At 43.5% G+C, this 23,646-nt stretch overlaps 1 protein-coding gene and 1 pseudogene across 4 annotated transcripts in view; one reads left to right on the forward strand and one right to left on the reverse strand.

Annotated features, from left to right (window-relative positions):
- The window catches only part of LRMDA (leucine rich melanocyte differentiation associated), a 1,316,517-nt gene that overhangs the window by 307,500 nt on the left and 985,371 nt on the right, over positions 1-23,646 (reverse strand). The gene's annotated exons all lie outside the window — the stretch shown is intronic.
- On the forward strand, positions 1,642-2,331 carry LOC147342867 (large ribosomal subunit protein uL1 pseudogene; annotated as a pseudogene). The gene has a single exon (XR_015156779.1). The product of XR_015156779.1 is annotated as a large ribosomal subunit protein uL1 pseudogene (transcript).

Consider the following 23,646-nt stretch of genomic DNA (forward strand, 5'->3'; position numbering starts at 1 on the left):
AAATCAAATACAGACCTCCAAGCAAAATTCAGTGATTAAAAGCTGGAGTTGGTTATCCAATCTGTGTTGAAGCACGTCATGTCTTTTCACCGGTAGCAGCAGGAGAGTTGCCTTCTTTTTGCTTTGTTCTTGTTGTTCAGTTGCCCAGTCATGTCCAACTCTTTGCAAACCCATGAACTGCACCATGCCAGGCCTCCTTGTCCCTCAGCATCTCCCCAAGTTTGCCAAGTTCATGTCCATTGCATCCGTGATGCAATCCAGCCATCTCATCGTCTGATGCCATCTTCTCCTTCTGCCCTCAATCTTTCCGAGGGACTTTTTGCTTTACAGTCCTTGGTTTTAAAAACTGGGCAAATGATGTGTCAGTCTCAGGGGATCCTGTCGTGTCTTTGTGAAGTAACAAACTTGGGCTTCCCTGGTGGTTCAGTGATAAAAGAATCTGCCTGCCAATGCAGGAGACTTGGGTTCAATCTCTGGGTCAGGAAGATCTCTTGGAGAAGGAAATGGCAACCCAGTATTCTTGCCTGGGAAATCCCATGGACAGAGGAGACTGGTGGGCTACAGTCCATGGGGTTGCAAAAAGAGTCAGACACAACTTAGCGACTAAACAACACTCAATTTAAGCTTAATCACCTTAAGTGCTTAGAGAGATACTTTCTTTCCAAGACAAGTACTCAATAAATGTTGCAGCTAACATACATTCCATTGGTTCAAGATATATGTATTGAGGCAATAGCACGTTCCAGGCATGAGTTTAGGCACCAAGGTTAAAACAGTAACATGGATATGGATTTATGTCCCTTGAGAGCTTACTTACTAACAAAGGAGGATGCACCATACATAAAATAGATCAACTTTGCCGTAGTTTTAAATCTGGGAAACAGATGGCAGGGGAGTTCTGGAGCTCATGGAGAGGTGAGAGCTGGAAAGATAACACTGAGGATGCCTGTACAGAGAGGGTCAAAGATCCAAAGGGGTTTCGATTCTTGAAAAAGGAAGACGGGGCTCAAAGATGGAAAGATCAGACTGAAGGGATGTGGGGAGAAAAGAAGGGAGCAGGTGTAGATGCAAGAGGAGCTCAGAAGAGCAGCGTGACAGCTAAGGCACGACAAGATTCAGGGTGGATATCACAAGGAGTCGGCAAGGCAACGACTCTGAAGGGGATATTGGACTGATGACCAGGCGAGCACTGTAACTGCGAGATGATGAAGGATGGGGAAGGAGTGGGGAGAGTAGGGGAAAGAGGAGGCAAGAGGGAGGGAGAAAGGCAACAAGTCTCAATTGCTGTGTTAAGATTTGGCAACAAAGCAAAGGTAGTGGCATGAGAGAAAGAAGAGGGAGGAAGACTGGGGGAAGTGGTCTTCTGGCTGAGCTGAAGGATGACACTGGTGGGCATAGGAATGTCACAGAAGACTCAGAACCACTTATTATAGATGGTACAGGTTCAGAGTGTTACTGGACTAAGGAGGTGCCATCATTGCTGATTGAATTTCCTGTCATTTCCTTGCTCTCCAAACAGCTAATCCACTGCTTTGTAACCTGTGTTAGGACACTTGTCCATACTTAAAGAATCAAAGACCAAATTCTCACTTAGAAAACATAGTGTTAGGCTCTTTTCTGGTTATTGCAGCGTAGGGAACTATGAGTAGCAAAGTCTCCCGTGACACCCTCTACGAGGCGGTGCGGGAACCAGCACGAGCGCAGAAAGTTTTTGGAGACAGTGGAGCTTCAGATCAGCCTGAAGAACTATGACCCTCAGAAGGACAGACGCTTCCCGGGCACCGTCAGGCTTAAGTCTACTCCCCGCCCCAAGTTCTCCGTGTGTGTCTTGGGGGACCAGCAGCATGGTGATGAGGCCAAGGCTGTGGATATCCCCCACATGGACATTGAGGCACTGAAAAAACTCAACAAGAATAAGAAACTGGTCAAGAAGCTGGCCAAGAAATATGATGCCTTTTTGGCTTCAGAGTCTCTGATCAAGCAGATCCCCCGAATCCTGGGCCCAGGCCTGAACAAGTCTGGCAAGTTCCCTTCCTTGCTGACCCACAATGAGAACATGGTGGCCAAAGTTGATGAAGTGAAGTCCATGATCAAGTTCCAGATGAAGAAGGTGCTGTGTCTGGCAGTGGCTGTTGGCCACGTGAAGATGACAGATGAGGACCCTGTGTACAACATCCACTTAGCTGTCAACTTCCTGGTGTCATTGCTCAAGAAAAATTGGCAGAACATCAGGGCCTTGTACATTAAGAGCACCATGGGCAAGCCCCAGCGTTTGTACTAAGGCACAGCTTAATAAACCATACTAAAGCATCGAAAAAAAAAAAAAGAAAACACAGTGTTAGATCTTCGGGAAGGACAGGATTTCTGATTTTGCATCCCTATCTGATCACTGAAAAATGTTGAAGGTGGAGCTTTGTTAAAGTTGGCTATGTTCCACAACGTTCTGTGATAACCTGTATATACACGTGACTTTGTACTGTACCTGCAACTAACACAACATTATAAATCAACTATACTCTCACCTAGAGCCAGACACCCTGGAATGTGAAGTCAAGCGGGCCTTAGGAAGCATCCCTACGAACAAAGCTAGTGGAGGTGAAGGAATTCCAGTTGAGCTATTTCAAATCTTAAAAGATGATGCTGTGAAAGTGCTGCACTCAATATGCCAGCAAATTTGGAAAACTCAGCAGTGGCCACAGGACTGGAAAAGGTCAGTTTTCATTCCAATCCCAAAGAAAGGCAATGCCAAAGAATGCTCAAACTACCGCACAATTGCACTCATCTCACACGCTAGTAAAGTCATGCTCAAAATTCTCCAAGCCAGGCTTCAGCAATATGTGAACCGTGAAATTCCAAATGTTCAAGCTGGATTTAGAAAAGGCAGAGGAACCAGAGATCAAATTGCCAACATCCGCCAGATCATCGAAAAAGCAAGAGAGTTTCAGAAAAACATCTATTTCTGCTTTATTGACTATGCCAATGCCTTTGACTGTGTGGATCACAATAAATTGTGGAAAATTCTGAAGGAGATGGGAATACCAGACCACCTGACCTGGCTCTTGAGAAATCTGTTTACAGGTCAGGAAGCAACAGTTAGAACTGGACATGGAACAACAGACTGGTTCCAAATAGGAAAAGGAGTATGTCAAGGCTGTATATTGTCACCCTGCTTATTTAACTTATATGCAGAGTACATCATAAGAAATGCTGGGCTGGATGAAGCACAAGCTGGAATCAAGATTGCTGGGAGAAATATCACTGACCTCAGATATGCAGATGACACCACCCTTATGGCAGAAAGTGAAGAAGAACTAAAAAATCTCTTGATGAAAGTGAAAGAGGAGAGTGAAAAAGTTGACTTAAAGCTCAACATTCAGAAAACTAGGATCATGGCATCGGGTCCCATCACTTCATGGCAAATAGATGGGGAAACAGTGGAAACAGTGTCAGACTTTTTTGGGGGGGCTCTAAAATCACTGCGGATGGTGATTGCAGCCATGAAATTAAAAGACGCTTACTCCTTGGAAGGAAAGTTATGACCAACCTAGATAGCATGTTACAAAGCACAGACATTACTTTGTCAACAAAGGTCCATCTAGTCAAGGCTATGGTTTTTCCAATAGTCGTGTATGGATGTGAGAGTTGGACTTAAAGAAAGCTGAGCCCCAAAGAATTGATGCTTTTGAACTGTAGTGTTGGAGAAGACTCGAGAGTACCTTGGACTACAAGGAGATCCATGCAGTCCATCCTAAAGGAGATCAGTCCTGGGTGTTCATTGGAAGGACTGATGTTGAAGCTGAAACTCCAATATTTTGGCATTCAGCTGATGCGAACAGCTGACTCATCTGAAAAGACCCTGATGCTGGGAAAGATTGAGGGCAGGAGGAGAACAGGATGACAGAGGATGAGATGGTTGGATGGCATCACCAACTCAATGGACATGGGTTTGAGTAGGCGCCAGCAGTTGGTGATAGACAGGGAGGCCTGGCGTGCTGCAATTCATGGGGTTGCAATGAGTCGGACACGACTGAGCGACTGAACTGCACTGAACATTAAAAAAAAAAAAAAGCTGGACATGTTCCAAAGATATATGATATACAGACTGAATATTTAATCCTATAACCATGAAACAGAGAACAAATGGGGTATGAGCCTTCTTTTCTGAACACTTACATCAGAAGAAACCATTGTCTTTCTGAAGCACATTTATGGAGGAAGAGAGGGCCCCCAACCCCACCCATAAACCAACAAGGAAAGATAAAATGACACCCCCAAGTTGTATCAAGCCAAGGATTATACCATTTGAAGAGCAAACCACAAACTAGACAGCCTCAAGCACCGTACTCAACCATTAGCCTCAAGCACCGTACTCAACCATTAGCCTCAAGCACCGTACTCAACCATTAGCCTCAAGCACCGTACTCAACCATTAGCCTCAAGCACCGTACTCAACCATTAGCCTCAAGCACCGTACTCAACCACTAGCCCCCAATAATGCAAGATTTCATTTATTTTTCTCATACACTAGTGCTGGATTTTTAATTCCAGGCCTCCAGCAAGCGAGTCAAAGAAAATTTGGGAAATGTTCAAAATTTTGAGAGAAAGTCAAAGGGGAATTTGGTTTCATCAAAAGCGAACTAAACCATTGGCAGACAGAGGCCAGTGACTTGTAACTGCACCAGGAGATGTCCCAATGGAGCGCTAAGATTTTGCAAACATTCTCCATTCCCTCACTGGATTTCTCACCAAGAGAACGCCAGAGTCTCCATCTGCTTTCCATCACTGCCTCCACTATTGCACTCTGGCAGAGCTCTGCCTGGGTTCCATTTGTCATGCCTCCGAAGTGGCCCGCCCTAACAGAACACTGGGAGGCCTGGGTTTAGCCCTGTAGCCTGGTACTAAGTTCTGAGGCCATGGGGTCCACCAGGGCCCTGACTCCATCTCTGACCTAACTCCTTCATATCTTACTTCTCTCTGCCTTTACTCTCTACTCTTGGAAAACAGAGCTTGGCAACATAATAGTGAATGTGCTTTGAGATCTCATGACGGTCAACACTATGCCGTAAATAGAATTTTGGCCAGGAAAGTGGAATATTATAACCTGAAGCACTTTAAAAACAGCAAAAGATTTATCTGAGGCAGAGTAGGAATGGTCCTTTAGGGAAATGATGTTGTTGACCTTAGGTAAACACTTTCAACCCAGTGAGTCCATGAAACATAGCTGTAATGTGTGTATAATCATTCTAATGATGTTGGATTTTTTAAAAGTGACTGACACAGACCTGATGATGGGTTGAGTGCAGCAGTTGAATTTCTAGAAAAAGATGCAGTGAATGCTTAGGGGTGCATGAAATCTGCTCTGGACAACATAGGCTATGAAAGCCATCCTAGAGAAAGTTCCCATTCACCCATTTCTACCATGCGTTACTGAAATGACTTGGCAGGTAAGAATGAGCACAAACTCAGCCTTCAATAGTCCCAATGTGTTGTGAAAGTAAGATCAGTTAGCATTTTATTTTTAATCTTTTCTAATAAGATAATACCAAGTACAGAAAAATAGCTATGTATGAGGATTTCATCTCGGGGTTATTAAGATTGTGAAAAAAGAAAACCCTGGTAAATGACCAGCACTTCTTGTATTAATTATTTGCTCCAAACCCCTAAATAGTCATCCTGCCTCTAGAACCAGAGCCAGAATGATATTTCCAATTAGCCAACCCGATCTTCAGTGATTTTCTCCAAGCCTTTATGGCCAGTCTCCACTCCTTAAGTTGGCATACAAAGTTCTTCAAGATCTTGCCCTTACTCACCCTTGTTGCCAGTTTCCTCATCTGCTTCCTTGTTCTTCTCTCTCTCCCTCCAAACCTCCCCCACAACACTCTGGGAAAACTAAAAGTCTGGTTCTTCAACAAACCACGCATCTGTCCTCCGTGCCATCATATATGCTGTTCCCTCTAACCTGAACACTTTTCCCACACTTCTTCCTGGTTAGTTGTGATGCATCGTCAGGTCTCAGCTTCAGGGTCACCTTCTCAAGGAAACCCTCCCTAATGCTTCCCTAAACTGAGTATTGTGTTCCTCCAAAAGTTCTAAGTCTGTATATCCACTACAAAGCTCTTATTATGAGTAACAGTTATTAATGAAAATAAACCATTTCTACGGACTCCACTCTCTGTAGAGACTGAAGTCAGTTTTGTTTGTTTATCAGTTTATTCTTTGCACTATACCCAGCATATAGTAAGTGCTTACGCCTTTCCCACGTACCCTCCACCTGCCACATATCTACAGGAGCACGTGGTCCACAGCTCTGCACGTCTGTCCTTCCAATGAACATTACGAGCTTTTCCAGATATGAACTAACTCTTATTCATAGGCACTCAAGAACTATATCAGACTGGACAGAAGGATTGAAGCTTGGATGGTAAGTTAGACGGTAAAGAAGGGAATATGACCGAATGAACTGAAACTCAACTGAACTGAAATTTTGAAAAGTTCTTTCAGTCTTTCTGAGTTTTTTTAAACTTTAAAGATTTGATATGTTAAAAGTAGGTAGAATCAAAGAGTTTGCCAGGTTGTACAGACTCAGTAATAATGGTTTCTTTTTTTGTTGCACAAATCTGCTCCAGGGAAGGCCCCTCTTGAACCCAGTATGTCTCGCTTTCAGAAGGGACACACTCAGGGTCATGATGGATGAAAGGGCATCTGACAATCCAAACGGAATCCACCTCGAAGATCAGTGGCAGACAGATGCCACAGTGCAGCCCACTTCTGTGACAACCACAAGGGGCACACAAGGTGAGAAGAACCACTGAGTGCCCTGTAACTTCCCAAGGTGGGGGAAAAAAGGCAACTAAAAGACCCTTGTAAGAGGCTCACACATTCTTCTTCAGAACATAAGCTTCTCAAAAAATCTATCTCCTGCCTATCTGTCTCTTTCCTATTTTTTTAAATAAACACCAAATGAGTTCTCATTCCATCTTTCCTGGGCCATGTACTTAGAATACAGGAAAAAATGAAAGTTCATCCAAAACTTCTTTACAATAGTAACACCTCTCTCCCTACTCCCATCAAGACGCTATGGTTTATGGATCATAGTGGATTCCAATGAAGATGCCATTGAAACTTTCCCCCTATCTCCTTACAGAAGATTCAGTAAAAGACAGCATTGTGACCAAAACACCAGTATGTTCCCTTTATACATGCCAAGGGAATACTGCAGGATATGTATACTGTGCCAGCACCCTTTCCAGAATGGCAGCCATATTTCCCTAACCCATCCACTCAGCACTTCTCCAGTTTTTAAATAAATAACACATTCAGATGCAAATGAGCCCAACAGTCAGCTCTTCCTGTCGTTTCTCTTGTTTGATAATCCCTAGGCTTTCTTTGGAGAAGGCAATGGCAACCCGCTCCAGTACTCTCGCCTGGAAAATCCCATGGATGGAGGAGCCTAGTAGGCTGCAGTCCATGGGGTCGCTAAGAGTTGGACACGACTGAGCGACTTCACTTTCCCTTTTCACTTTCATGCATTGGAGAAGGAAATGGCAACCCACTCCAGTGTTCTTGCCTGGAGAATCCCAGGGGCAGGGGAGCCTGCTGGGCTGCTGTCTGTGGGGTCGTACAGAGTCGGACACGACTGAAGCGACGTAGTAGTAGTAGGCTTTCTTCACTGGTCAGTTAAATAAAAGGACATTTGGGGTGGAGAGTACTTCTGGATTTTCCAGTCACTGGATTAAATTATCATCATTTGTAAATAAAGCTGGAAAGGTTTCAAGTATTAAGGTTATCCTCACAAATACAGGGCATTTCAGGAGGTGAAGGAGGGCAGGGGAGGTGCAAGAGAGATGGAAAGGCAAAGTTAGAGACAGGAAGACGGCACAAGGTCTGGAAGGACTGTGAATAAATAATTTTTAAAAACGTTTTAATCCCCCCTGAAGAAACTAGGAGGACTCCATGAACAAATGAATGGGAACAGGCCATGGAGTGACCCTCCTCACTACTCTTCCTGGCCTGTTTGGACCCAGACCATGACAGGTAAAATGACGAATGCTTCCCACAAGCTGTAAGCTCTGACTTCGGAAATTCACTTTTCTGAATGACCATAAAAAGACATTGCTTTCAAAACCCACCGGCCAATCACATCCTTCAACTGAAGAGAACTATCTACTTACAGTGATAATGGCTTTTAAAATGGATGCAAGTGCAGCATCCCACTGCTCCTGGCAGGCAGAACGCTGCTTCTCACCACTTCCCTCACCTTCAGCTGAACCACGTGGAAACACAACTGGGTACCGCACCGTCCCCAAGCACGCAACGCAGTTCTTATTCTGCTAAGTATGAAGCAAAGAAGAGCAAAAGAGCCTCCTGAAGAAAGTGAAAGAGGAGAGTGAAAAAGTCGGCTTAAAACTCAACATTCAGAAAACTAAGATCATGGCATCCAGTCCCATCACTTCATGGCAAATAATGGGGAAACAATGGCAACAGTGACAGACTTCATTTTGGGGGGCTCCAAAATCAAGGCAGAACGTGACTGCAGCCATGAAATTAAAAAATGCTTGCTCCTTGGAAGAAAAGCTATGACCAACCTAGACAGCATATTAAAAAGCAGAGACATTACTTTGCCAACAAAGGTCCATCTAGTCAAAGCTATGGTTTTTCCAGTAGTCATGTATGGATGTGAGAGTTGGACTATAAAGATGTATGGCAAAAATATTGTAATTAGCCTTAAATTAAAATAAATAAATTTATATTTAAAAAAAAGAAAGCTGAGCACTGAAGAATTGATACTTTTGAACTGTGGTGTTGGAGAAGACTCGAGAGTCCCTTGGACTGTAAGGAGATCGAACCAGTCAATCCTAAAGGAAATCAGTCCTGGATATTCATTGGAAGGACTGATGCTGAAGCTGAAACTCCAATACTTTCAGAGAACTGACTCATTGGAAAACACCCTGATGCTGGGAAAGACTGAAGGCAGGAGGAGAAGGGGACAACAGAGGATGAGATGGTTGGATGGCATCACTGACTTGATGGATGAGTTTGAGCAAGCTCTGGAAGTTGGTGATAGACAGGGAAGCCTGGCATGCTGCAGTCTGTGGGGTTGCAAAGAGTTAGACATGACTGAGCGACTGAACTGAACTGAAGTATCAAAAGCTGGCCTTGGTACCAAAGGACACTAGAATGCAGGTAGTGCAAGATTCCCTCTGTCTCTGAGCCATTAAGAAAACACTGAAGAAAAAAATCTTGGTAGATTTCACAAAGCAACCAGAGTCTACCGTGGTCATATTGCTTGAGGTCTCATGGTTCTGGGTCCTGTTTTTCATTGCTACTGCAACAGATAACCACAAACACAGTACCTTAAAACAGCACAGATTTATTACCTTCAGTTCTGAAGACGAGAAGTCCGAAATGGGTCTCCCTGGGTTAAAGTCAAGGGGTCAGCAGGACTGGTTCCCTCTAGAGGCCCTGGCGAAGAGTTGTGTCCTTGCCTTTGCCAGCTTCTAGAAGCTGCCTACATTTCTTGGCCCATGGGCCCTTCCTCCATCTTCAAAGCAAGTCACAGAACCTCTACTTCTGTTGTTGCATCTTTTTCCTGCTGCTTCTTCCTTCTTACAGAAATCCTTATAAAGGCCTCACTGGGCCCACCTTGACACTCCAGAGTAACCTCCACATCTCTGAATCCGTAACCTAATCACTCCTGCAAAGTCCCTTTCATCATGTCCAAGGCTGGAAGCTGTGGTCACATGTGCCATGGCAAGGAAGGAGATGTAGGAGGAAACACTTGAAGGAAGGGAGGGACTCAGCCACCAGGTATCCAGGGAAGAGATCCAGGCAAGGAATCCAGGATGGCCTGGGCTGAGCGGGGAGCAAGAGTTCCCCAGTTTGCCTTTCACAGCAAGGAAGCCAGAGGGCTACAACAGAGTGAGTCATGGGAGAAGGGTGGGGTCAGATGAGGTAGAGTGGTCTCTGAGGACTTCAAATGTCCATGTGAGAGCTTGGCTTTTATTCTAAGTAAAAGCCAGCAATCAAATAAGCACATTTAGGATTACAGCTTTTTAGGAATCTTTTTTTAGCTTGCTTCACATAGGACATTTAAAAAAATAGCTGCTAAATGCTTCTTTGGGGGAATGTGAGGCATTCTTATAATAATAATAAAAAAGTGCCTTGGGCTTTCTTACTACTGGATACATCAAAGGGTTTTCACTAGTAATTTGGGGAGCGTCTGCCTCTGGGTGCCACTGCTGTGATTTCAAAATAGAATTATCTCGTGCTATGTGATTTCTTGAATCATTAGTTTTCCATTTTCTCTTCCTCTTTCCTTTTTGTTCAATTTTTTTAGTTGTGCGCTAGCATACACAAGAAGTTTATAAAAATGGAGGCTTGTGGGCAATTGGGTGAAGGGGGCAGTGACTGAAGGAGGAAAGAAGTGGAGCCACTTCCCTGGGTCTGCGTGACCAGACACCCTGGGTCTGTTCAATCAGTGGAGAGTGGGATCTGTCATGGTGTCTGGCTTTTCCAAAACAATGGCCGTATTGTCGGGAAAAGAGAAGGCCAGGGGGGAATCAGGCCAGAGCTCTCTTCACAGGCCAGTGGACTACTTCCCTTGGTTTAATTAACTCTTTCAGGGCAGCACAGGCCTAGAATGAGGGTATTTTTGTCATGCAGACAAGAGTTCTTACCAGAAGCACAACTGTCATGAACGAAGTAGAACTCTGGTCCCACCCCTTTAATTACTTGGCTGACAGCAAACTCAAACTCTTCAAAATTATAATTATCAACAATTCTAACTCATTATGCTCTGAACAGTACTTATCTTCAAGGATTAATAATTTTAGCATTATCAAGGAAAAATAACAAAATTACTTAATTTCCTTCTCAGCCAAAGTCCCAAGTCTTTAAAGAAACAGGTTTCAGGTAGCGGGTGAGCAAGCAATATACCGTTGGCCTTGGAGGGCCTCTCAGGCTATCATTTATGTGGAGTCCACACAATGGGCGCAGCAGACAGGTGAGCCCAAGGGCCCTCTCACCTGCCTTTCTCCATCTCTGACTTCCAAGCCCGGTGAAGAGAAAGAAAAGTGAAAGTGATAGTCACTCAGTTGTGTCTGAATCTTTGCGACCCCTTGGACTGTAGCCCACCAGGTTCCTCTGTTTACGGGATTCTCCAGGCAAGAATACTGGAGTGGGTTGCACTTCCTTCTCCAAGAGATCTTCCTGACCCGGGGATCAAACCCAGGTCTCCTGCACTGCAGGCAGATTCTTTACCATCTGAGCCACCAGGGAAGCTGGCCACCAGGAAGAGGCTGGCCAAGGGAAAAGAAGGAAATATCTCAGGGGCTCTGATTCTTCTGCATATTTGGCTTCATGGTCCTGCTACACATTCCTAGATCTGAACTACACTATAGAGTTTTGTAATGAAAAATAATCAAAAATAGGGGTCCAGGCATGGAGTGAAAAACGAACAGGAGACAATAGGAGAAACGAGGACAGAACATCAGGGGATCACAGAGCCCTTGGAGGGGCACCAAGTTTGATTAACAGCAACTTGTAGAGCAGAAAAAACAGTTCTGGATCCTAGATTTGGGCCATGAGGTGCCTGTATGTGACCTTTCAAACAAAACTGACAGTCCTTGAGGTTCCCTGGAGAAGGACACTACAGCACCATTTGAAAACTTTCACTAGAAACTCCAAATTCCTTTGCCCACATATGACTATTTACAGCCTTTCTAAGTTACATAGCTTTGTGAAAAATATCTCTGCTTTAAAGAATCTAAGATAGCCATGTTAATACAGAAGAACAAATTAAAATTAAGGTAAATTGCAGCAAATGCCCATTGTAATAAACCCCTCCTTAGTGATTCTTCAGTGAAAAGATACAACCCATAGAGCTGGGTAGGCTCAAGGGGAATGTCTCCTCACCAGGGCCAGCAAGGCATGAAAGGACCCAGCTATGTCCTGCCTTTGTAAACTCACCGCATCTCCTCTGCTCCACAGTCATGAGGCATCTCTTGCGTTGCCTTTTGATGTCAAGCCCTTGACCATCCCAAGCTTGAGTTCTGCCCCAAAGAATCTGAGCTGGCACTTTCCACTCCTGGAACCTGCCTCATATTCCTCACTTGACCTAACCCTTTTCTTCCTTCATATATCAGCTCAAATGTCACCTTGCCCTGGAGGGTTCCTAACTGTCCTCCTTAAGGGAAAAGACTCCCCACACTACACTCAGGGAGCAGCCAGACATCACCTCAGCTTATTGTCTTCACTGCATGTAAGACTCTTTGCTCTTCTTGTTTCCTCTCTATTGTCTGTTGCGGTTGCTAGAAATGGACCCCTGCCTGTCTGGTTTTTCAATAAACAAGGGTGAGCTACCTAATTTGCAGGGTTCATGACAAAACTGCAGGGCTCCCTGTTCAAAAAGCGACAGATGTTGTCTTTTTCTCTGTGGCCTCAGTCTTTCAATGTGTGTTTTGACTTGTTATTTTATGTCATGTTTTGACCACAGGGAAAGTTCAGACCTTCACAGGCATCCAGAGCCCACATCGGATGACATGGGGTGCAGGGCACACACCTCCAGTTCTGACCCTGCCTGTGTCTGTGCCCAGGTCTCCATCAGGGTTGGAATTAAGGAGAACGGGTGGTTGAGAACCTGTTTTAGGGAGGCAAGGAGGCATGGAAGGATTCTGAGCCTCCTCCCACTGTCACATTGGACTGTACTTACAAAATACAGATCCAAAGACAAAATTATTAAAAAGCTCAAAATGGCAACCACAGAGCATTAAACCTCAAGCACAGTGCCAATGAGTCCAGTCTTGTCCCCGGGCTCTAGGATACTGCCTGGCACGTGATAGAGAAAGGATATATGAAAGCATTTGTAAGTAAATAAACCAGTGAGTCCACAACCACTCCTATTTTACCTGTCTTGTGGACAAACTGGCTTTCAGGAATGAGTAATCCTCCTTTGAACGCACACCATCCACAAGGCATTATACTGGGACACCTGAAGGCATGAGAAGAGAAGTGGGGAGTAGCCTCCTCTTTCATCAAATCTTCAATCCAGTAGTAGAGCTAAGACAATGCCTTCAAACAACTCCTTTACGAGGTAAAAAATGAAAAGTGACCCAAGATGCAAAACAAGGCAGCTCAGCGATCTATATAGCTGCAGGGATCACAAAAGGCTTTATGGAAGAGGTGGCGTTTAAGCAAGCCTTTAAAAAAAGTATGGGATTTAGTCATAAAGAGAACCCAGAAAACGGTCACAATGTCAGCAGAGGGTAAAAGGCAGAAAGCCAGAATTATGTACAGAACAGAGCTCACGATTCTCAAGAAGAAGAGTGAGGAAGTAGCTTGGACATGGAGTTCAGGACCAAATACGGAGAATCCTGGAAGCATGTAGTATTAATCTGGCCACCCTGGTATTACAGTTCTCTATTACTGGGTAACAAATTACTGAAAACTTTTGTTGTTGTTGTTGTTGTTGAGTTGCTCAGTTGTGTCTGACTCTTTGTAACCCCACAGGCTGCAGTACGCCAGGTTTCCCTGTCTTTCACGACCTCCTGGAGTGTGCTCAAACTTATGTCCATTGAGTCAGTGATGCCATCCAACCATCTCATCATCTATCACCCACATCTCCTGCCCTCAAACTTTCCCAGCATCAGGGTCTTTTCCAATGAGTCAGCTCTTTGCACAAAGGGGCCGAAGTTCTGGAGCTTCAGCCTCAGCATCAGTCCTTCCAATGAACATCCAGCCACTTCAAACAACATACATTGCCTCACAGTTTCTGTGCATCAGGTATATGGTTACACCTAAGCTGGTGCTCCTTTCTTTCAGGCATTTCACAAGGCTGCCTTCAAGGTATGAGCCAGGGTTGGGGCCTCGTCTGAGGCTCAACTAGGGAAGTCTCCAAGCTCACACAGTTGTTGGCAGGATTCAGTTCCCTGCAGATGCAGGGCCAAAATTCCTCACTGTGGACCAGAGACAACCTGCACATCCTAGCCATTTGGGTCTCTCTAACATGGCATTTTGCTTCATTAAGGCAGTCAGGGAGAGCATTCTCCAGGAAAGTAGAAGCCACAATCTAAGGTGGCCTAGTCGTGGGAGTGACAGTCTGTCACCATTTCCTTAATCTATTCATTACAAGCACATTACAGGCCCTGTCCACATACGGGGGAGGGACCTTCACAGAGGTGGGAACATAGGAAATGGGCATCATCAGGGCCATCTGAGACTTGGCCTACCATTCTGAGACAGAAAAGAATGGCTTGCTGTAGAGGCCAAAGATGAAAAAAACATCAAAGAGGGTATTACACAGGCCAGGAGGGAATGAATTAGACCCAGAGAAGAAGGAGTAACTTTAGAGAGAATGGGTACTTTCAAGGGCATTCTCAGGGGGAGAATTCATATCACAAAGGTCTTGGTAATGAGTTCTATGTGGGTGGTAAGGGAGAGGAAGAAAGTAAAGGAAGATCCCAAGGTTTTGAACTCAAATGACTGGAATTAGAGGAGTGGTTAGGAGACAGCGAAAATAGACAGGCCAGTTGTGGTTGTCCTGGTGGAAAAACAGAGAATATATTGAACTGAGCTTCCAGAACACTATCCTAGGTGAGCATATATATGGAAATGTTGAATTTTAAGAAAGCTACTGCAGATGGTGACTGCAGCCATGAAATTAAAAGATGCTTACTCCTTGGAAGGAAAGTTATGACCAACCTAGATAGCATATTGAAAAGCAGAGACATTACTTTGTCAACAAAGTTCCATCTAGTCAAGGCTATGGTTTTTCCAGTAGTTATGTATGGATGTGAGAGTTGGACTACAAAGAAAGCTGAGCACCGAAGAATTGATGCTTTTGAACTGTGGTGTTGGAGAAAACTCTTGAGAGTCCCTTGGACTGCAAGGAGATCCAACCAGTCCATTCTAAAGGAGATCAGTCCTGGGTGTTCATTGGAAGGACTGATGTTTAAGCTGAAACTCCAGTACTTTGGCCACCTGATGTGACGAGCTGACTCATTTGAAAAGACCCTGATGCTGGGAAAGATTGAGGGCAGGAGGAGAAGGGGACAACAGAGGATGATATGGTTGGATGGCATCACCAACTCAATGGACATGAGTTTAGGTAAACTCCAGGAGTTGGTGATGGACAGGGAGGCCTGGCATGCTGTGGTTCATGGAGTCACAAACAGTTGGACATGGCTGAATGACTAAACTGAACTGAACTGAGGTTGGAAATTATATTTGAGAGTTACCTACACAAAGGTGATAGCTGATGGCATGAGACTGGATAAAGAGAATAGGGTTATAGAAACTAGTTCATCAGCTTGGAATGAGGGATACCTGGCAACTCTGCTCATCTTGTGTGGATTTCAGGCTTACTTTCAAGCTAGAATCTGGAAGGACCTTGAGAACCTCCAAGTCAAAACAAAAACTTGACTATGTCTATGAAGTTGGCCAAAAGACCACTGGTCTCACCAGGATTTTCCAGAGTCAGAGAAAGGTCTAGCCCCAGGGAAAAGGTCCCAATGAATACATATATCTACACTGACTTATAAATAATAATGATAAGAAGAGTAATTTTGTATTTCCTCTTAGTATTTTCTAATCACCTACATTATGAGTTGAACCTTAGGACCACTTATTATTACTCCTTCATTTTGCAGATGAGAAAACCAAGGCTCACCTAGGTTATACAGACAGCATTTGCAACTAGAATCTTTGCTACCTGAATTCTTACTCAATGCTTACTTCTTTCCACTATGCAAAATCCATGACCTAGAACCTGAGGCTAAGATGGATTCTCCCAGTTTTTCATGTACAAAGTCAAGGATACATTTCACTTAATACAAACAAGACTATGCACAGATAACCCATAGCTCCTAGAAGTTGATTAAATTTGAAGACTCCAAATCGCCAAGTAAAGAAATGATCTTAGGATACTGAATTAGATGGGAATAAGAAAACCCTGCCTGGTCTTTGTAGAGAACCCTGCTCTTGTGGGAAACTCAATTTTAAGGTTAAAGAACCTCAGCTGGCTTCCTGGTTGCAGTTATCTAGTGAGGAAACTTTTAAGCCAGACCAAAACCCCAAGGCATTCGCATTGCCAATCCATATCATAATCAATGTTGATTGAATGTCTGAATGTAATTTGAATGAAAGGCATTTCAAAGTACAAAGGTTCTGTTCCCAATAAGTTTAGTCTATATAATCAAATGCATTCTTTCTGGCCCAATCAGCAGAGACTTGGCAGTATAAAGGTCTTTGGTATGAGCAAAAAAAATCCAAGCTTAAATCTTACAATTGCCCCTTTGAGGGTCGTTGACTCTGCAAGTTTTACAGTGGTGTACTGAAATGAATACTGCCTCTATGCAAAACAACAGGAGGTCACATTATAATTAGAATGCAATCAGTGGAATTGGTTATGGCTTGGTTTTCTTCCTGAAATGACAATCTATGCCACATCTGCCATTACATTAATATTTTCCGCATTACTAGAGGAACAGAGGGAGGGGGTTGGGTGGAGGGGAATCCAGTGTCTTTACACTGAGCAAGTGATAGAGTTGTCTTTAGCTAGAAGTCCACATGAGCTAATCAAGACCCATGCAGTTCACCTTTAAAATACCCAAACCATCTGGCAGGCTGTCCCATGATAAATCTCAATGATAAATGTCTCCGTTTTGATGTTACAAAGGAACCGCAGACCTGCTCAGTTTTGGCAAGGCTGAAAACATACTGGCAACGGTAGAATAGAACTCAGATGTCCCAAAATAGAGAAGTAAATCATTTTGACCTATGGGGCATAATATATTTAGAGAAAACCTGATTGTAATAAAAAGGTTGGACTCATCACAGTTCTTGTTCTAGGAGTGGCGATATATTTTTTTGTAATACTCTCTGGTTTAGTGAAAACGCTAGCATGTACAATTGAAAAGCTCTCATTCTTATTTTCCTTTCTCCCTTCTCTTTGTGTCTTCAGACATCTCTTCCTGCCATTTCTGAACTACAACAGTCTCCTCTCTCTGCCTCTCAGACATCCTGCAGGGCAACTTTGAGGCAAGCATGCCTTCAGAATGATTAATCCATGTGCTTTTCAGAGGTCGGTTTTGCTGGGCCCACGGCCACTGCCAAGAAAGGACACACTGTGACCACCAGCACCAGGAAAAAGGCACAGCCTCTCAACTCAAGGTTAGCCCGGACCTGAGGCCGAGCGGGAGTCAGAAAATAAATCATGTTGTGTGGCTTGGGAAGGTAGACTTTTATGTCCGGCCAAACTTCAGAAACAATTTATGGAGTGGTCAGTTGGCCTTCCTTATTTCATCTTTTCCGCCACAAAGTGAGGAAATTAAACAAACATGAATATGGAGTGTCAAGGGCAGGGTACTATGACTCCCAGTGCTAGCAGCCCCCACCCCTCTTCCCTGGCTGGACACATGACTCCATACCCTCACTGAGTCTGAAGCTCAGCATGGAGGATCCCAGCCTAAGAGAGGAGGTGGCCAATAAAAACAGGGCCTCACTGGCTCCAGGTCTCCTGGGAAGCTGTGTGGGACCCTGTGACCGCTGAGTGAAGCACTCTGGTCTGCTTGGTTGCAACAGCTTAACCAATTCCCTCCACTGCAGCCTGGGCTGCTTGCTCATTAAACTAATGGGAAAGACAGATTTCAGATCTGCCTCCTGAGTGATGGCTTGATAAGATTTTGCTCACACACCCAAAAGGGGAACCAGAAATAAACATGGGAGGTGATATGTCTCCAAGGAAATAGGTTTAAATCTTACCCTCTTGATGTCTAAACAAGTTAGTGGGAGAAGAGGAGGACTATCTTTGTCTCCAGAGACACTTTCCCTGGGTAAAGCAGAGTTGTGTGGAGCCACAGTGACTGCTCTAAAACTCATGGAGGCCTGAGGCAGAGAGAGTCTGCAATGATTCAGGAAATGAGTGCAAATAAATTTGAGGCAACTATTTTCAATAAAACTTTAAAAGTATATACTGACAGTCCAGGTGGAGGGGAAAAGACACAATAATTTACTGGTTGTTGGCAACTCAATTGGAGACAAGTTAGCCCACACCTTCTTGTCTTCCCTGAGCCAAACAATACACATCCAGTTATTTGACAGTCTTTTCATATGTCGGGTCTAGAAGTGCAGAGAGGAAACACCCACTGGGTCACTGGCACCCCCAGTTCTTTAATCATTTCTTTGGCTCTGGCCTGAATCCCCTCCAGATTATTGACATCTTCCTGGTTCAGCAGCATTTAGAAAAAAAGCATGATATTTCATCTGACATTCTTGAAGGTCCAGTGGGGGAGTAAAAAGGGGTGGGATGGAAGTCCTTACTCTACTGGGTAAAAGACAGCATCTGAACAGCCTCAGCTGAAAGAACTGCATCATCACTTTCCTCCCCAACCATACGCTTTCTCCCTCTCTATCTGATTTATGACTCCCAATTACCACAGATCCTTTGGCTAGGGTGCTTTCCAAATGTCTTCCTACTGCTGACTGTTTGGGTGCTGATATCTCCCGAGGGAAAAGAAGAGACAAAGAATAATGGTGTCCGTACTTCTGTTCCCCACCGCTGCCATGCCATGCAATGTTTCTGGTTTTGTTTTAATCATCTGGAACAGGAAACCCGAGCTGATTCTGTTTCCTTACCTGATCTTTAAAGCAAGACAAGTTGGGATTACATTCACCAGAAAAGCAGGCTGATTGAGTGAAAAAAAAATACTCAAAAGCCATATATTTAGCAATGCTCTTGTATATTCATAACCATACTATTCTCCAGTGGTTCCCCTCCAAAAGGCTAACAGTTAATTAGGAAGAAGGATACAAATCGGAGGACCTGTTAATCAGGTCATAATGAGTGTGGAATGTCCTCTTTTTCTAGTCCTTCAAACATGACAGCTTCCAGAATCCTCTTCAATCAGAAATGCCCATGAGTTTCAGGGGGAAAAACATAGCTCATGGTAGGATGCTAGTCCTAACTGACTAATCAATCCCAATCAACTGAGTTCTAATTCTTTTCTTTTCACAAAGAATTTTTTTTTGTATTATAGAGTCCACAAAATACAACAAAATAAAAATAAAATGCTGTTGGTGCTATTCTTGATTGATGCTCTTAACAGTTCTGTGGTTTATATTTTATTCCCATCAGTTCCATTAAACATCATGTTTTCACACTGTTTTTTTCTTTAATAAAATGATTTCTTGATTGCCTATAAATGTTGGGAAATATTCACTCATTCATGTGATAAGTAATTAATGATTACCAGGCACAACAACAGACTGGTTCCAAATAGGAAAAGGAGTACATCAAAGCTGTATATTGTCACCCTGCTTATTTATCTTATATGCAGAGTACATCACAAGAAATGCTGGGCTGGAAGAAGCACAAGCTGGAATCAAGATTGCCGGGAGAAATATCAATAACCTCAGATATGCAGATGACACCACCCTTATGGCAGAAAGTGAAGAGGAACTCAAAAGCCTCTTGATGAAAGTGAAGATGGAGAGTGAAAAAGTTGGCTTAAAGCTCAACATTCAGAAAACGAAAATCATGGCATCTGGTCCCATCACTTCATGGGAAATAGATGGGGAAACAGTGGAAACAGTGTCAGACTTTATTTTTCCGGGCTCCAAAATCACTGCAGATGGTGACTGCAGCCATGAAATTAAAAGATGCTTACTCCTTGGAAGGAAAGTTATGACCAACCTAGACAGCATATTCAAAAGCAGAGACATTACTTTGCCAACAAAGGTCCATCTAGTCAAGGCTATGGTTTTTTCAGTGGTCATGTATGATGTGAGTGTTGGACTGTGAAGAAAGCTGAGCACCGAAGAATTGATGCTTTTGAACTGTGGTGTTGGAGAAGACTCTTGAGAGTCCCTTGGACTGCAAGGAGATCCAACCAGTCCATTCTGAAGCAGATCAGCCCTGGCATTTCTTTGGAAGGAATGATGCTGAAGCTGAAACTCCAGTACTTTGGCCACCTCATGGGAAGAGTTGACTCATTGGAAAAGACTCTGATGCTGGGAGGGATTGAGGGCAGGAGGAGAAGGGGACGACAGAGGATAAGATGGCTGGATGGCATCACTAACTCGATGGACGTGAGTCTGAGTGAACTCTGGGAGTTGGTGATGGACAGGGAGGACTGGCATGCTGCGATTCATGGGGTCGCAAAGAGTCGGACACGACTGAGCGACTGAACTGAACTGAAACTAGATTTAGACATACAAATATTTACTAGTTTTAGCTCCAGTACTTTGGCCTCCTGATGCAAAGAGCTGACTCACTGGAATATACCCTGATGCTAGGAAAGATTGAGGGCAGGAGTAGAACAAGGCGACCGGATGAGATGGTTGGATGGCATCATCAACCCAACGGACATGAGATTGAGCAAACTCTGGGAGATACTGAAGGACTTGGAAGATTGGAGTGCTGCAGTCCACGGGTCACAAAGAGTCATACAGGACTGCGTGACTGAACAACAACAAAGGATTTGATAATCAAGCTAGAATAATCTAATGCAAACTTTAGACCAAGTGGCAAAAATATGGGAATATAAACCACACATCAGAGAAAAGGAAAAAATAACACAGAAGGAAAGGAGCACAAATGACTCTAATTCATATGGTATGGCAGCAGCACCCTTCTGGGGAGAATTTAAAATACACTCAACAGTGGCTACTGTCAGTGCTACAGGTAACAACATTTGTGGCTTCAAATTGGAGCCAAAGCTGCCCTCCGATGAGCCAATTCTGGATCTCATTCCCACCCTGATCACCTCTGTTGAATGGACAGAGAGACAATGATTACATTTGCCTCCTAAAGAAACCACCAGAGAAGTTTTGGCTGAGATAGTTGAACTGTGAATCCAAAGATGCATGGTACATAAAAAAGCAACAATAACAAGGCAGTAATGAGAGCCAGCCAAGGATACAGTGGGATGGCATAATTGAGTAGGAGTGCTGAAGGTTTGGAGCTGATCATTTACTAGAAATATGGTTTAATTCATTCAGGTTGGTCTCACTTCACCCCAGAGGAGACTGTACTTGCGTGCTGTAGTTATTCTCCTGCAGTGTTTTATTTAACCTCAGTGATGTGGATCTATTTCCGTTTTGAGGATCAGGGGGTAGCTTCAAGTGGAGAGTTTAGAAGTAGTATGATTAGAAATCAAAAATCTACTTCTCTTCTTAGATTTGCTCTCATTCTGGGAATTAAGCCCAAAAGAAGACATAAAAGAGATGAATCACATCTTTTTCATTGTTTGATTTGAATTTTATTCCATGTGCTGTGTGTGTGTGTTTGTGTACATGTGTAATGCCTAGCACCTCTCAGGAAATGACAATGGGAGAACGCCCTAGGAGAGATTAGGCCTTCACACACTTCAGTGATTAATACATGCCTGGGCACACTCTTCCCCAACCAATTACTAAAATATAACGAGAGAGCGGATTGAGGTTGACAGTGATATCCTCCCTTCCTAAAATTAATAATAATAACCGTAGTGGGGAGATGGAGTGGTGATGGTGGTGGTGGTGGTGATTGTAGTTTGTTGTGAAGAGTCCCACATGCCTCCCCCGTGCTTGCTCAAAAAGGGCATTCTCTTTCCTAGAATATCCTTTCACTGTTGTCCATGATAAATCTGAGTGAGCTGACTCCGAGAACACAGGGCCCTAACTGGATGTAGTACAACTCCAGCGTGAATGAATAAAAGCAAGATTCTCAGTCCTTAGAATACTCATTCTCTTCCAACATGATGCCTGTGAAGAATCTTCATAAAGTCGGTTTTTATCTTTGTGGAATGCTTTTCTCATGGCTGACAAAAATAGGACTGTTCATGAAAAACAAGAATCTTGTCCCTGCAGAAAGAGGAGAGTGAGCCAAGACATTTGGGCTCTTCGGTTCTACTTGGCTGCCTTCCTTCAGGTCTCCAACGCAGACTCTCAGAGAATGGACGGATGGAATCTCCCAATAACCTATGGCTTCCTCTCCTCAAGTGTCACATCTACAACTGGCACCATTTTAAGCTTCAGCTTCTGATAATGCCTTTTTAAAATTAAAATATCACATCCTTGCTATTGCATCACACCCAGTAACACCCTATTTATTCTGCTGTGTTGGGCGATAAATGGCAATTATAAGAAGTATGGCCAGCGTGCTCCTCTGTCTCACAAAATTCAAGAACCATCATCTAGAAACAGTCTGCTACCTTGACCTAAAGAGTCTTAAAATTTCTCAGCCATAAATTGGGATAGTTAATATTACCTTTCCTGTCCACTGGGATGTAGATGGACTGTCAAAACAATGTTGGAGACAAAGCTATGTTAACTAGATATATTAATACAAGTCATCATCAGAATGGGCCATTAAATATACTAAATACTCAACTGAGATTTCCCCTAATTTATCACCAATATTACTAGAGTTCCCTGTCAATACTCTCAGTTCTATCAACAATGAGACATAATTCTGACATAACACTAACTTTGAGCTTCCCTGTTGGCTCAGTGGTAAAGAATCCTCATGCCAGGGCAGGAGATGTGAGTTTAGTCCCTAGGTCAGGAAGATCCCCTGGAGTAGGAAATGGCAACCCACTCTAGTATTCTTGCTTGGGAAATCCCATGAACGGAGGAGCCTGGCGGGCTACAGTCCCTGGGTTTGCAACAGAGTCAGACTTGACTTAGCAACTAAACAACAATAAAAACAAGACTAACTTTAATAGCCAAAGTAATGGGGACTTAAAAATAAAAAAATACCATTTGTGCCAAAGTACCAAGATGGAATTTGCACAGATCTCAAAACAGACCAAGAGCATTTATTCCGAAGAAAGGATTTTATTACCTGACCACCAATCTGTTCACATGAAAAGCTTCTTATGACCATAAAAGATTAGACTCTATGAAAGACAGGAGAGTCATGAGACTCAGGAGCTAGGCTGATCCAAAGACTTTTATTATTTGGATTAAAGAAAGAAGACTGGACTGCATAAATAGCTTTCTGGTTGTTTTATTCCATGCTGAATAAGGTCACCAAGGGAGAATAATTTTCACTACCAAAAATTAGCCTAAACCTTAGTTTAATTTGCATGGCTTTCCACCCTAAGTGTGGATCCTGTCAAGCATAAACTATAGTTACCAGACATAATGGATCTTGGCAGGTCAGAAAATTGCAGTTCGGTCTCTATTACACATAAACCACCAATGGAGAAAATGCTACCAGGATTGCCAATAAAATACATAGGAGGATATCCCTACTTATCCTGCAGGCAGAAACACTGACATTGCTTCTGGATGAAATTTAAAGCCTCGTCAGCTTCTAGTAAAATTGTAGGCTGTTCATCAAGGAAAGAGTGGCATATGACCAGACTCTTTGTCTACAGCTAACCGTGCTCAAGGAGCAAGAAAACAATCACCTTCTCTGGAATAAGCTTAAGTTGCTGTAGTGAAAGATGAATGCTCTTTCTCAGACCCCTGGCTTCCTGAAATTCTGGGAATGGTACAACATTCTGCCAATAGTCATTTCTAATACAGATGACCTCTACAGGAAACTGGTTAAGAGTTTTACTCTTCTTTATAGTTGCCAAGTTGTGGGTAATTTTATCAAACAATGGAGTTATTGCAGAGGAAAAATGTTTCCTTTGGATGGTAACTTCTTGGATTCTAGAATCT

This window comes from Bos grunniens, chromosome 28 (assembly GCF_055505025.1).
Source record: "Bos grunniens cultivar Pamir isolate PY7600 chromosome 28, Bosgru_T2T1.0, whole genome shotgun sequence".
NCBI classification, from domain to species: Eukaryota; Metazoa; Chordata; class Mammalia; order Artiodactyla; family Bovidae; genus Bos; species Bos grunniens.